General features: G+C 42.3%; 1 long non-coding RNA gene across 1 annotated transcript; it reads right to left on the bottom strand.

Annotated features, from left to right (window-relative positions):
• Positions 1-488: 488 nt before the first annotated feature.
• On the bottom strand, positions 489-9,006 carry LOC125287297. The gene is made up of 3 exons (XR_007192338.1): positions 8,969-9,006; positions 5,469-5,582; positions 489-1,091 (listed from the first exon to the last, which is right to left on the bottom strand). It is a non-coding gene; the product is annotated as an uncharacterized LOC125287297 (long non-coding RNA).
• Between the last annotated feature and the right edge of the window lie 6,016 nt (positions 9,007-15,022).

Genomic DNA, 15,022 nt, shown 5'->3' on the forward strand with positions numbered 1-15,022 from the left:
AGATGGATGACTGGAGAGGAGAAAGTATAGGGAAGTTATCAAACTTTATGTCAAAGAACATTTTATAGAATGACTGAGAGTGACAGGAACCGAGTGGGTGGGATAGTTGGGGGTGGGAAACGATCGCTCGATTGCTCAACGTCGTCTTCCTGGCAGCGCTGCCACCTTTGACTTAAAGGCACCTAATCCTAACCCTAACCTTAACCCATGCCTAACCCTAGCGCCTTCCAGGCAGCGCTGCCTTGAAGACAACGTTGGGGGCTTAAAACACCAAGAAATGAAACGATCGCTGGTGGAAACTAACCCAGGATGCCCATGTTCTCTTGGGCCCACATGAGATCAGGGCGCTACAGATCGCACCATGGCTCCCCCAAAGAATTACATATTTTAAAACATAATTATACCATAGTCAGCTTAGGCGTCACATCATGGTAGCATGTAGTGGCTTTCGGTAGATCCTAGGTCATTTATTGAACAAAAGGGTTGGAGTCTGTGTGCTGAAAGTAGGAGCGAAGTGAATGGGACACTCTAACACTTCAGCTTTTTTGGGGGAAATTATCTTATTTGCCCCTAGCTAAAAGGAAGATAAAGGCTAACTGATGTAGCCCACATCCAGTGAATTAGGCTATGCTAAAATAGGCTACTGGTGTCAGACTGGGTTGTTGCAGACACAGAGAAGAGAAGGGTATGTATCCTCTGATCTAACTCTGGTAGACGGTAAATACACTAATTTCCCAAAACGTTGCCGTAATCCTTTAAAGACGAGCATGAGCTGCCAATTGGTTGGTATGAACGGGTGACGTAAACGCATGCATTTTCCTGGTAGAACGTTCGCCTAAGCTATCATTAGTCAGAACTGAAAGGATCACGCAAACAAAGCGTGCTGAAAGGCCATCAAGTGGTCAAATACATCGGCTGAGGTCAGTTGTCACCATGAGGAGAGTCTAACTTGCTGTATGGTCGAGGGGTCAGTGTTATTTGACACCATTAGATGCCATCAGCCTGATGTGTCTGGTAGCTCCACACAGCAGGGGTCTCCACTATGGAACAACAGGGGCAGCAGAAAGAGGTGGCTCATTGGCTCAGTGATTCTACAGACAGAGAGTTGGCGGAAGGGGAGGGCAAAGGTTAGAGATTGTTAATGTGTGACACATGAAAATGAAATATAACACATGGACACAGGCTCAAACATGGTGGAAAAGCACCATGAGCATTAGAACATTAAGACAAAACAGTGAAGCAGTGGTAAATATCACAAGACACTACACTCTTAACACAAACGTGTTGAAAACAACACAACTTGCATTGTTTTTAACACATCTCTGTGTTAAAAGGGACAACACATTTGTTTTAAGAATGTACGATTAATCTGAATTAGTTTATCAACTATAGCAGAGTAGTGGCATGGCATACAAGAATAAACATATAGGGTGAATTTAACAATTTAAAGCTGCAGTTGGCAAGTCTGACAGATTGAGGGGACTTAGCCAAAATTTTGAATGTTTAGAACTCTCATGCCCCTCCCCCACTACCACCACCGAGCACCCTCTCATCAAGTTTGTGCTCGTCAGTACGCACCAGACTGCACCAGACTGTGATTGACCGTCAAATCTCACACATCCCTTCTCTGATTGGACCAGAAGAACCGGGAGCTGTGGATTTTTGCAAAACAAATAACAGGCTCTAGGTGGAGGTAGAAGTGCGGGTTTTTTTCTAAAACCGGCTTATTTATGTTGTTCTGTCGGAGCATAGTGTCGGTTTCAGTGAATATGATCAAAAAAATCTTGCCAACTGCAGCTTTAATATCCAATAAACCATAAAGGTAGATGTAACCAATATCACTTAACATATAGAGGGCATTCATCTGGAAACCCCCGAATCACCAGGGACTCTATCTTATCTGAGAGCAGGGGGTGTGGGTGCATCTCATCAGATAGGGCATCAATTATCCCAAGTTACAGAAACATCATATGCATTAACTACAACTACAATGTTGTATTTCCAGCATGGACACTTTTAAAATGATACTAAATACAAGCAAATTATCATTTTTCCTTTGACAAATACAGTTAGAGTTCAGGTATTTTCCTGTGGTCCAGGAGAGGCCCAGGACTGAAATGGCAGCTGAAAACAGTGAATTTCCAGTTCATTGTATGCATAAACAAGGGTACTGTGATTACAAAGGCTTTTGTCAATATGGAAAACTCTCCACTGATTTAGGTATGCAAAAAGCATGGCCTTACACAGCCATGTGAATATGTCATGTTGTACAAATGAATCCAGGCACCATTAGCTGCCATTATTTTGTGTCATATGGTTCATCACTTTTCTTGTGTGTCCATGAGGATGAGCTGAACCTGACCGTCAGAGTTGCAATACTAAAATAAAAATGCGTCAGCGCACAGGCATGTGTTTAAATTCTGAAAATTGCTGTCGTGCTTTTAAGGCATGAGTGTGTCCCTGTCACTGTGCACTCTGACGGCACTGACAGATTTAAATGAGATTTCAGTCTGAAAGTAGCTGAGAGGACTGCAAGTGGGACTAACCATAAAGTCAGAACCAGGGCCACATCTGATCATCTAATACAGACAGCTGAATCATCTCATCAGGGTGTTCTAACAGGCACATAGACAGAGAGACAAATAGGTGGATAGTTGGGTGTATGAATGGATGGATGGTTAGGAGCAGTGGTGTAGTCTACATGATACGCAGGGCTACACACTATGCCCACTTCAAAAGCATCACCATCTCAGTATACCCACTTAAAATAGGCAAGGATACGCATTAACATTTTGGGTTGATCACAGTATATCCACTATGACTAACTAGACTACAGTATACCCACTACAGCTAACTAAACTACACCACTGGTTAGGAGCTGAACAAGTAATAAGTAGACAATGATGGCATGGGTGAGTGTATACAAACAAATAAACAAATAAACAAAAATGAAGAAGTATCTGTATCTATTGCAACCCATTTCTCTTTCAACAACAAAATCAACAAAACCAAGCCAAAGAAAAGATGGTACCGACACATCCATAAAATATAAAAAAAAAACAATCTTTCCCCCACATTGGGTTGTGTTTAATCCACATTGGTAAACACGCTTGAATAATTCACACCAGGTTTTAAAGAGAAGCAGGAGAGCTTGTGTTAGGGTGGAGTTGTGTTTCTGAGTCAGTGGGAATAAAACAGCCTTTCTTTCTTCCATATAGGCAGAGGGCTGCTGAATCAGACTGGGATAAGTGTGTGTTTGTGTGTGTGTGTGTGTGTGTGTGTGTGTGTGGGGTGGAGAGTGATGTCTGTTCCCTGCCTACCGAAGGCGGAGAAAGGCTCAAAGTAAAGATGTAATAGAAGTAGAGTGGAGAAAAAAAAGAGGAAGAAGCGCTTCACACTCCTCGGTGTGCGGTCTCTGAGGGGCTCTGTGTTTGTGCTTTTGCTCCTAAGTTGTGCTTTTGTTTTGGTGCTTGCAGGCTATGTGCTTGTGTTCTGTTGTGTCTTTATCTCTCTGTCTCTTTCTTTCTCTGTCTGTCTCTTTCTTTCTCTCTCTCTCTCCTTCCCTCCACTCCTCTCCTCGTCTCTTGGCTGATGTGTCAGATTATTTATGACCGTTGAATCACTGCATCGCTGTTGTACATAGCTGGGAGGGAAAGAAGATGGGGCTTACAGAGCAGACTCACCTGCAGCTGGTTCACAGAACGTCCAGTGTTAGAGGGTAAGACCACTGGCCAGCATCCCAGTGTGGTGTCAGCCTATTTGTGCATTTTGGGGGGGGGGGGGGTAAAAAGTGCAGTAGAAGAAAGGTTTAGTAGATTAAGTGGCAAGGGCTGCATAAGAAAGGTGGGGGAGGATTGGGATTGGGGGGGCACCAACAATTCCTGAACAGGAAGAAAGGACGACGCAAGTGCCCTCTGAGAGGAGACTAGTATAAGTATAAGTATATATACTCTTTTGATCCCTGCATTTATCCCAATCCATGAATTAGTGAAACACACTCAGCACACAGTGAACACACAGTGAGGTGAAGCACACACTAATCCCGGCGCAGTGAGCTGCCTGCAACAACAGCGGCACTCGGGGAGCAGTGAGGGGTTAGGTGCCTTGCTCAAGGGCACTTCAGCCGCCGCCTACGGTCGGGGTTCGAAGCGGCAAGCGGCAAGCGGCCACGGCTGACTGACAACCCTGAAGTTGCAATTCTGTGCCTTTACTCTCTCTTTCTTTCTCTCTCTCCCTCTCTTTTTTTCTATGTCTGTCTATCTGTCTATGTATTCTCTCTCTCTCTATCCCTGCCTGTTTGTATCAATCCATCACCCACATCTTCTCTTTGCTGGCGTATGAATGCACAAACGTTCAGTGAAGGCTACTATCACTGTTGTCTGTGTCCTTGTTAGTGCTGCTTCATCAGATCGTAAATATGCACTAAACAGATGCAAAAATTTGAGAAATGGGGACCTTGAGGCTGAGTTGACGTCACAGATGATGCTCGCAATGACAAAACGTGTCAAGCTTAATGGCCCCTCGACTGTATTGTTGTGTAATGCCTGTCCTGACCTGCTGTACCTCTTGGTCTTAAGGACCATGGTTAGCTCCACATACTTCATGTTTGAAGTGAACACAAGGACACTGATTACTGCTGTAGTTGAAAACCATTATTATCCACTAAAGAAAGAAAGATGTGTGTGTGTGTGTGGGGGGGGCTGCAGAGAGCTGTAGTCAGTGTAGACAGGAAAGGAACATGTAAGTACCTTCTGAGAAACCACTGACTGCTCCATGACTGCTCTTGGGTGCTCCTTATTATTGCCCCCAATTCCAATCCTCCCCCACCTTTCTTATGCAGCCCTAGCCACTTAATCTACTAAACCCCTCTTCTACTGCACTTTTTACCCCCCCACTTTGCACAAATAGGCTGACACCAGACATAATTTCACTGCATTTCTTACTTCCAGTAACTATATGCATGTGACAATAAACTTCCTTGTATCCTTGTATCCTTGCTCAGAGGTGAATGCTGTGCATGTCCCTCTCTCTCTTTCTCTGTCTCTATCTCTCTCTCTTGAACAGAGGGCCTAAAGGGATCAGAGGGATTCCCTGTAGAAGACAACATGCTGAACTCAACCTGCAGCTGCACTGGTATTTGCCAGGACCTTAACAGCTGGTGGAGTTTCTTTTTTTAATTTATTTTTGCAAAACATATACAGCCTGTTTCTTTCCTGTAATGCCCATTAACAGTTTCCAGCAGAGTTCCAGCAAGTTCCAAGGGTCTTAACTGACTTTTACAGTTAACATTGGTTCACAGAACATTACAATTTTTACCAGTTAACATAAAACGGTTGTAAGATACATGTGATAACATTTATGTGGCTAAGAAAAAAAACATATGTACCAGGAGATACAGTAGGAGGATATATTAGATGAAATGCAATACAGTATATTCATAAATATGTTTTTCATTAGTGTATAATCACCTGCAATCATGAATCATTGCATTTCCGATAGCTGATAGTGCGCTCACCATATACATAGGGATTGGGTCCTCTTCCACAGAGTCCGCCATGTTACTGCGCCATATCTACAGTAGCCTGGAATGGACAAACATTGTGACTGAGAGGGCCTCACATGCACTTGGTTTTATGGCACCATAAAATCTCATAGAGGCTTAAACGCAAACTCACCACTAGATAGCACTAAATATGAATAGCTGGACAGATAGATAGAGTGATAGATGGATAAGATAGACCGACAGATATCAATTCAATGGCCACAATTCTCATGTTGTGAGAGGTAAAAAGATCTGTTCAGTATTTTCAAGGGCACAAACATCAGTGAAACACACAAAAGAAAGGCAAAAATGCCTTTTAAGCTGAGATGGAGCTGTATTAAAAATCGAGTGCACACCCCCACACAAGGAATGCTTCAATTGTTTTCACTTCTGCCTGCATTGTTGAAAGATACGGTATTAGCTAGCTTGTACATTTAGATTGACCAAAGAACTGGCCATCAGGGATCTTCCTCACACAAGCTTCAACATAATATTTGAGAGCTGCATGGCGTTGTTTAAATATTTGAAACAGTTTGCATTTGTCTGACACTGTAAGAAACCTTGAATGAAATGTTACGACATCTACGTTGCTCTTTTATCCCAAATAGAGTGTCCCAGTGACTTCCATTTTACTTCCGCTACAAGGGACCTATCTTTCAAAAAAATATGAACGGGAGTTAATGGAGAGATAACAATTATTTTTTGGTCCAGTTTGAATTGTGCCACGAATTTCACATATGATGTGTTTGAATTTAAAAGATAATTTTTCACGTCAAGAAAGTACTGTTCGATAGACTTCAAAAGTTATGTTGGTTTTGTGCGAATCCACTCAGTGGACTACATCTCTCGTCTCGAACGATGTACGTCACCAACGTAATTAACGAAAAGATTAGCTGTTATGCTAGTTAACGTTGCATATTGCTGCCTGCTATGTCACTTAACAGTATCTAATGTACAGTCTATGGACGAATACAACTTATGTGTTTAATCCTCTGACTAATGGTATTTTCATCAGCAAGGAAAGCCCAATTAAGACCTGTTGCTGGTATGCTTGTACAATCTAGTGTGTCTGTGAATGAGCTAACATCACTAGCGCGACTGATGGGATTGTAGTCGTTGGAATTACAATCTTTCACAATGTTGTAATTCAATAGTTACGAAACAAACTGCAAATGTCTTTACATGAAAAATTGTCTTTAAAATTGACAAACATCATATGGGTAATTCAAGGCACAAGTCAACCGGGACCAGAAAATAATTTCTTTTTCGCCATAGATTGGCGTTCAAAATTTTTTGAAAGATAGGTCCCATGGAGGCAAATGGAAGCAAAGATTCTAGAACAGAGCAAGATAGATTACTGGCAGGAGAATACGTTGGATATGTTGAAGTACGTTCTATGACTCTATGGGCGCCATTTTGGTAAGCTTAGGTGTCGTCACAGACGCTGGCTACCGTGGGAATCCTATGGCGCTGATCCTAACATGTTAACAATATTTATTCTGTAAAGCTGTATGTGGAAATTACGTGAAATCCAATAGACCACACCATGTCTAGACCAGTTAAATATATTGTATAAAGACAATGTAGAATTATTTCCGAGGGTAAATTAGGCTAGGGCACTGAGGTCCATCATCCACCAAAGTTCAATAGGCCAGTGTTGGGGGTAACGTGTTACTGTAATTTCGTTACTTTATTGGGAAACGAAGTAGTCTAAAGGTAACACATTACAATTTAAATTTCAGTAATTCGTTATAGTTACTAAATAACTGTAACGTCCATTCCTGCATTAGGCCTACTCACAATATCTGTCTCGCCTATTGACATTGTTTCCATGATTGTTTTTAAAATATTTAAAATATGGATTAGTCTAGGCTACATTATTTCATAGAGATGTGCGTTGTGTAGAGCACCCATTCTCTCCCTGCACCTCTCTCCCTCAAGCGGGTTCAGCCCGCATCTCCCCTACGGAAATCAAAACGGTGGCTTGTGCAAGAACTTCATGCAGACTACAACTGGCGCGGTGTAGCCTACACAACTTTGTTCAAAATTGATGCATTCAAAGTTGACTTTGCAAAAAGTTAGAATGCCTATTTATCACAACGTTGTCAGTCGCGTTGTCAATCGCAAACTTATTCAAACGACTACGGAATTAACTGTAGCTTAATTTGTGGAGGTCGAAGAGAAAGCACCTGTTTGACATAGGCTACGCGTAGCCACGGGCTGGCCTCCTTGTCAGTCTTGCCCGTCCGATTAGAGGGCTTTCCTTCGTATACGCTCATCAAAGACGCGCAAGTCAGCACTGCGCTGAGAGCTCAATAAATCAGTCAAATCGCGGCCACAGCCCTGTTTATTTGTCAGGTGTGATGAAATGCGTTCATATTCCACTTGTTATGTCATAAACGTTCCATGCCTATGGAAAGGTTTTGTGGTAGGATTGTCCAATGGTCAAGCTGTGCGGCTTCAATTTGTGTTTTAATTTATGCGACGCACCGATGCTGGGTTCATCAGTTTTGCGCAAGTTTAAAACGTTTAGCCGACTGCGCAATTTCTCATTTTCGTTCTATAAGTTCCACTTTTCATGTCATGAATATAACATGGCTATGATAAGGCGTTGCAGTTGTACAATATGGTCAATCTATTGTCTCAATTGTGTTTCATGTGACGCGCGCACCGATGCTGGGTTCATGCACTTGGCCAGCCTAGAACAGGAACATTTTAGAGAGGGAATGAGAGAATGAACGCACGCAAGAAACACTTTTTAATTAAACGTAGCCTAATTAACAAAGCCATTTACAAAGACATGTTTTAATTTGGCTCCAGCCTGTATATAGGCTAATGATTTTTGAAAACGAACTTCTGTGGTCATATGCATTTCACATAGGCAAGCAGGACAATTTGGGAGTTTTTGACTGCATGGAAACGATAATAATTAGTGTCAAGCATGGTTGTGTTTAGCCTAGGCCAACTATTTGCATTTATTTAAGTTACACCAGACGCTTGAGTGAAATCTTGACCTTATTAGTGATTGATAATAATAGCCTAGGCTATGCCTATGCGCTGTGTTTAAGCAGGCCGTGAACAAAGGGTTAAGGTATAGCCTACAGGTAGAAAAAAAACAATGGTGATAATATAACGTTAGCTAAGTTAGTTTGCCTGCTAGCTAGCTTATCAGTAGGCTATACAGTCTCTCAATGGGAATTTATGTGATCTATTTACCAGTGCAATAGCTACTTCTGTCTAAATAATAGGCCTATTTACCTCTCCTTATTCAGTGTAAACTTGGAAAAAGATAAATCAGGCCTTTCACATTGTCAGTTCTTGCAGTTCATTACCGAGTAAAAAAAAAACAGCTGGCAACGTTAAAAACAGCTGTTCAGGTGGGCTCATAGAATTGGAACTGTATATGAAATGTTGCGCTGAGCTTACCAAAATGGCGCCCTGTTGGGCTCAGAGCGTACTTCATGCCTATGACGTAACTGATCTATCTTGCTCTGTTCTAGAATCTTTGAATGGAAGTGGCGTCACTGGGACACTCTATAATAGACCCTTTCAAGAGAGTTCCATTATCAGCATCATAGTTGGCCCCACAAGGCTTCCGTTTTAACATTCCATATGTTATCTTAATGCAGAGGAAGTAGATTGGGAACCAAATGTTCAAGCATTGTTTTTGTTTTTATTGTTGAAATGTAACCATTTTGTAACTTTTTATGGGAATAGCAGGTGCAAAAAGGCAACATTCCCGCAGACACCTACACTTAGACACGCACACATACAGACGCACACAGAGACGCACAGGCACATAGACACAGACACACACACACATCAGTCCCAGTTAGGAGGAGGACATAGTTAAGGTACAAGGATACAAGTAAGTTTATTGTCACATGCATATAGTTACTGGATGTAAGAAGTGCAGTGAAATTATGTCTGAGATGGGATAGTGTGCTGTGTATGTGGGGAGAGGGCAGTGTGCAATATGTGTGTTGGAAACAAAGGCTTTGCCTAGAAAGGCTAGGCAATCAAGGACATGGATAGATAGATGGAGGAGAAATCAAAAATAACATAGGTACATGGTTAAGGTACAGGGGGTGTATGCGGTTATTGAAAGTAAGTTAGTTTTTGTGTTATTCATAGAAAATGAGCCAAGGCCAATGATAAATAATATATTTTTTCTTTTAGCAAACATTGAAAACAGGTCCCACAGACCCGAACACCTTACAAGGGTGAAAGCCTGAATAATGTATAACATTGCCAGCAGTCTATGTTAGTGTGGAGATGTCTAATAAGTATGTTTTATGGTTGGCATCCTTCTAATATCAGGCCTTTGGCCCAGATCCTCATAAAACATAGATATGGTCTGGTATTAAAATAGACAGATATATGTAGCTAGGGTACTTAAATGACTCTGGTTATGAATCAAATTGCTTCTGGAAGGAATAAGATAATATTTATAAAGTCTTAAAGAAAAGTGTAGAACACACACACACACATGAATCAAAGGCCAGGGCTAACCCATAAATAATTCCTTTTGGACATACTATAGTCAATGTTGGTTGCTACGTGAAGATCAATTTCTTGTTGATTTCAGCATGGTTGTCAGACAGAGAGACGAAACAGTACACAGTACGCACTGTGTCTGTGCTTCCAATTGTTGTTAAATGTTTGTGTTCCTGTGTAAACTGACCTAGTGTAGACAAACTCACTTTCTGCACTGCTTGTTCAGCGCTTTAAGAGAGAGAGAGAGCCAGTGAGAGAGAGAGCAAGAGAGAGAGAGAGTGCTTATTGGGTCCTGATTACTTCATCTCGAAGGAGGTCTGATTGAAGTCTCCGTCTCATCACACACTGTCTGGCTGTCGTTGCCCCCACTGTCTGAGAAGGATTAATCTGCCCTACTCAGCCCAAAGGGAACCAGCTTCACAAACACACTCACACACACACTCACACAGAGATGCACACACTCAAAAAACATGCACGCTCATTCTCTGAAATGCATGGGAGAAAATAAACTTGCGCTATAGAGAGCTAATTTTACTGCTGTGGAGAGAGCTAATTTTACTGCTTTGGAGACTCATAGCTCAAGAGGCACCGAGTCCATTTGTGTGGGTGTGGGGAGTTTCGGTTGAGTCGGCTACACTGGAGTTATATCGCATATGGGTAAAATTTAATTTTGAAGTTGGAATGGAAACTGTATCTTACATTCCCTGGGGATCGGAGCTCATATCTGTCAGTGTCTGATCCAGAAGAAAATGCATTTAAGATCTGCAGCTAACCACCTCGATTCTTAGAAAAGAAAGAAAATAAAGTCTAACATAACAGCTGCATCAATGTTATGTACAGATGTGACAAGAACAGTGGTGGGGGGTGGGAGTGTCAGTCCCTGCAGCTAGACTACACTACTCTAAGCCAGCATCCAGGGAACGTTTAGGTGAACAGGAAACAAAGGAGTGCGCGCACATCACAAGAGTACAGGTGCTGGACCAAAAAAGTAACTGAGAAGAAATAATGAAGGTCCGCACACTGATTAAAGCACCCAGGTTTTTGAACGTTTATTATTTCTTTTCAATGTTTAGGTGAACACCCAATGAACTCTAGTAATGATCAACGCTGGTTTGAATGCACCACTCAGGAGCTGTCAATTATACTCAAATGAACTCACTGAGTTGACACAAAATATAAGTATTTATTAGTTCAGTTCAGTTTATTGAAGTTGCATCTCATATCATATTTACATACAATGCAAGAGCAAAAATCTTAGGTCTCCCCCCCTCCTGACCAGCAGCAGCCTAAAGTGCACATATCCATATGTTAAAACACACACACACACACACACACACACACAGGGAGTAGATTTTACCGCGAAGCTACACATAGAGTGAGTCTGAAACTCCACAGGGAGATGAGGAGAGCAGATTCAGCCAGACAAGGACTTACCTGAGGTAGGCAGGCCAATCGGAAGTGTGTTATGGGGTCCACTCCACACCACCATGCATGCACATACACACACAGCAAGAGAGTGAACAGCAGTCCATAGCGAGAAACACACTGCACAGTAACCCAAATGTGTAGTCACAGGGTTCCACCACCCGGTGACTAGCCTCCCTCGCAGAGCTATGTTACGCTTGTCAAACAAACAAATCAGGCAAATTGAAGCTTTGAGGCAACTTTGAGTGACTTTGGGTGATTTGACATGGAACTATACTGTCATTCATGCGTAATAATCCAGTCACTAACCAATTAATCTGCTGCAGCTCAACCTTGTTGCTGGAAGTTAGCCTATGATGATATCATTGTGCTGCTGCGCCCATGGTGTTCCTTGATTATTACGCTGGAATGAGAGTATAGTTCCATGTCAAATCAGCCTAGAAAATCGCCACATTTCATTTTCCGTTGGTCTTATTACACTTTGTAACTTGAGAGGAGACAAGTTTTAAATAGGAAAATTACCGGAAATATTAGTCACTTGTAAACGTGATGCTAGTAGGCAAGATGCTAATGGTCTAATCCGATTCAATGATCTATGCTAGGCTGGAGCTAAAAGTGGTATCACCAGACTCAGAGAACGGCTGGATGAACTGTTCCTCATTGGTGGAACACACTGCCAGTCCCTACAAGGGCAGGGACATCCTTCTCCATTTTCAAAAAACTGCTGAAGACCCAGCTCTTTAGAGAACATCTCCTCTCATAGCAACACTTACAAGTTTTACTGATCCTAGCACTCACCAGCCGTCTTAAACTGACAAGTAACTGTTAAAAACAGCACTCACTGATGCACTTATTCTTACTGTACTCTAATGTTTTTAAATTGTCCTAAAATTGTTGAGAATTGCTCTAAAACTTAAACTGTTTACCATGTTGTTAGTCGCTTTGGCTAAAAATGCGTCAGCCAAATGTAATTTAATGTAATGTAATGTAAAAAAGGTAAAAATCAAAATGAGTGTAATTCCCCAAATGATGGAATATCACCATTTGCAGATCCTAAGTGCAAACACTGCTGGTTCAGTGCCATGCTCGCACACAACACACTACATCTTTAAAGGTGCTCTAAGCAATGTTGGATAACGTCACTTCTGTTGACGTTCAAACATAACAGCTCGCTCCTCCCTCCCCCTCCCTCCCATGCAATTGAAACTCTTCTGAATGTGCATCTCGTCGGTGAATGGCTGGAAATATTTGTCATGCTTCATGGTCCAGGCTGCACCAGGGTGTTTTTGTTGCCGTTTTTGGAGTCTGGGATGTCTAGAGAACACATTATTTTTTTGTACAGTGTATTCAGGGGACAGGCAGTGGATAGTGAGGAGATGTTTGCTGTATGTGACAAAAAATGTTTTAGCTTAGAAACAGTGTAACATCGCTTAGAGCACCTTTAATTAACACTTTTCTTATCTCCCAATGATGCACTCTGGCCGTCCTTCAAATTAGGGCCCATTGTCACAACATGGCCTATTTATATACTGTGTCACTGTTCTAAACAACACACTTTCTCATCCTCCTACACTCTTCTGAACGAGTCACTCTTCTGAGTCACTCGTCACCTATTTTAGACACGTGTCTATCTCTGTGCCTGTATCACTGGATTCATCTTAAGTGACCGTTACATTTACACTCTAGTCTTGGAATTTGATCATGTAATAAGAATAGAACAGCGACTTTCAACTCACACTTAAAATGATTCACTCAAGTTTGCATTTGACCTGGGGAGCTGACAGGGGGTCAGGCAGATGGGACGGTACAGTATTTAGGCAGAGGCGATGTTACTGTATTTAGTTTGAGTCGTTATTACTGAGTGTGACAACTGTCACTGCGATGAGTAAATAAGTGAACTTCCTCTTTAATTAACATTTTTAATAAAATTAAATAATGCAGTCCTGCAGAGTCCTTAATTACCCTTGCAGAATTTTAATGATCCACGAGTAAATACAACACACACACACACACACACAAAACAGGCTCTTTCTCGCGCATGCACACACTCACACATACACACATACAAACATAAACACACACACACACACACACACACACACACACACACACACACACACACACACACACACACACACACACAGGCGCACACACACACTGAACCATGAGGGAAAAACCTTGCAAACACAGACAGAGTGGGTGAAGGGATGATGGGGAATGGGTGGGCTGATTGCATAACACTGTCTGCATCCTCTAACATCTCTACTGTCTACTCATCTGTCTCTCTTTCTTCACGACTCTCTCTCTCTCCTCCAGAGACTTTCACTCATTTCATCTCTCTGTTTTCCCATTCAGACTCCCTCAGCCCCTATTTTTCTCTCTCTCTCTCTCTCTCTCTCTCTCTATCCTCCAGACTCCCTCTCTCGCTCCCTCTCTGTGTCGTTCTTTTTTGATCTCTCTAATTCGCCCCAACCTGCATCTCCCTGATTACCGTCTTGGCGTCTAATCCTGTTAGAAGGGCAGAGATTCTCCTTCTGAATTTCAGCTGATGTCTGGGTCTCTCATTTCTGTCCTCTTCCTGTGGGCTCTAAAGGCCTCTTATTCATGACCCTGCTGGAAAAAAAAAGCATGACCAGCTTAAGGGGGTTTACTGGTTGACCAGCTAGTTTGACCACCCTATGATGGTTGACCAGCTAGACCAGCAAAACTCTTGCGAAAATATACCATCTGGTGTATGTTTATGATGGTGATTCAGCTGGTTTTGCTTGTCATACCACCTCAAGCTGGTCATTTTAGTTGGTGTTGCTGGTCTTACATTGCTTGTTTAACTGGTCATGCCAGTTTATGTTGGTCATTCTAGCAAACCTGCATGGCCATCTTACACCATGTCAAGCTTAGCAGGCTGGTCACCAGCATGACCATCTTACACCAGCTGTATCCAACTTGACAGGCTGGTCACACCAGCATGTCCACCTGGTGGCCCAACCAGCTACACCAGCAAAGACCAGCAAGAGCTGGAAGGAAACCAGCAAATACCAGCTAACAGCATAAGCTGTTTTTTTCAGCAGGGGAGTAACACATTGGTACTAATAGAATATTAGAAGATGAATTTATGCGGACTTGGGGAAATACATCCACAGTACAAAGACAATCTGATTGCACTCACACGAGGCCATAAAGTGTTTATGCGGATGTTGATGTCAGATGTTATTGTGGATATCGTGGATCACTTAGATCTGTTGTTGTTGCTGCAGAATGGATTGTGGAGCATCTTCTTTCCTTTAATAAGTAATGGTATGTAATGGCCCAGTGTACCCTATGCTGAAAGAGATCCAAATGTAGTATCTTTCTAGCCTGGTAAACCAGACCCTGGAATCTTTCAGATTAAGGGTCTGGCTACGAGGAATGAAAATGGCCCAATTCGAGGGGCGGCACCAAGCATGCATTTGAAACTCTCACTGCACGCAGTTGGATAACGCTACGACCAATCACAACAATTCATCAGTGTCAGTCATCAGTGTAGCTCACCTTTGTCCCGCCTACACCGATTTGATTGGT

Source organism: Alosa alosa, chromosome 22 (assembly GCF_017589495.1).
Source record: "Alosa alosa isolate M-15738 ecotype Scorff River chromosome 22, AALO_Geno_1.1, whole genome shotgun sequence".
Taxonomy (NCBI): domain Eukaryota; kingdom Metazoa; phylum Chordata; class Actinopteri; order Clupeiformes; family Clupeidae; genus Alosa; species Alosa alosa.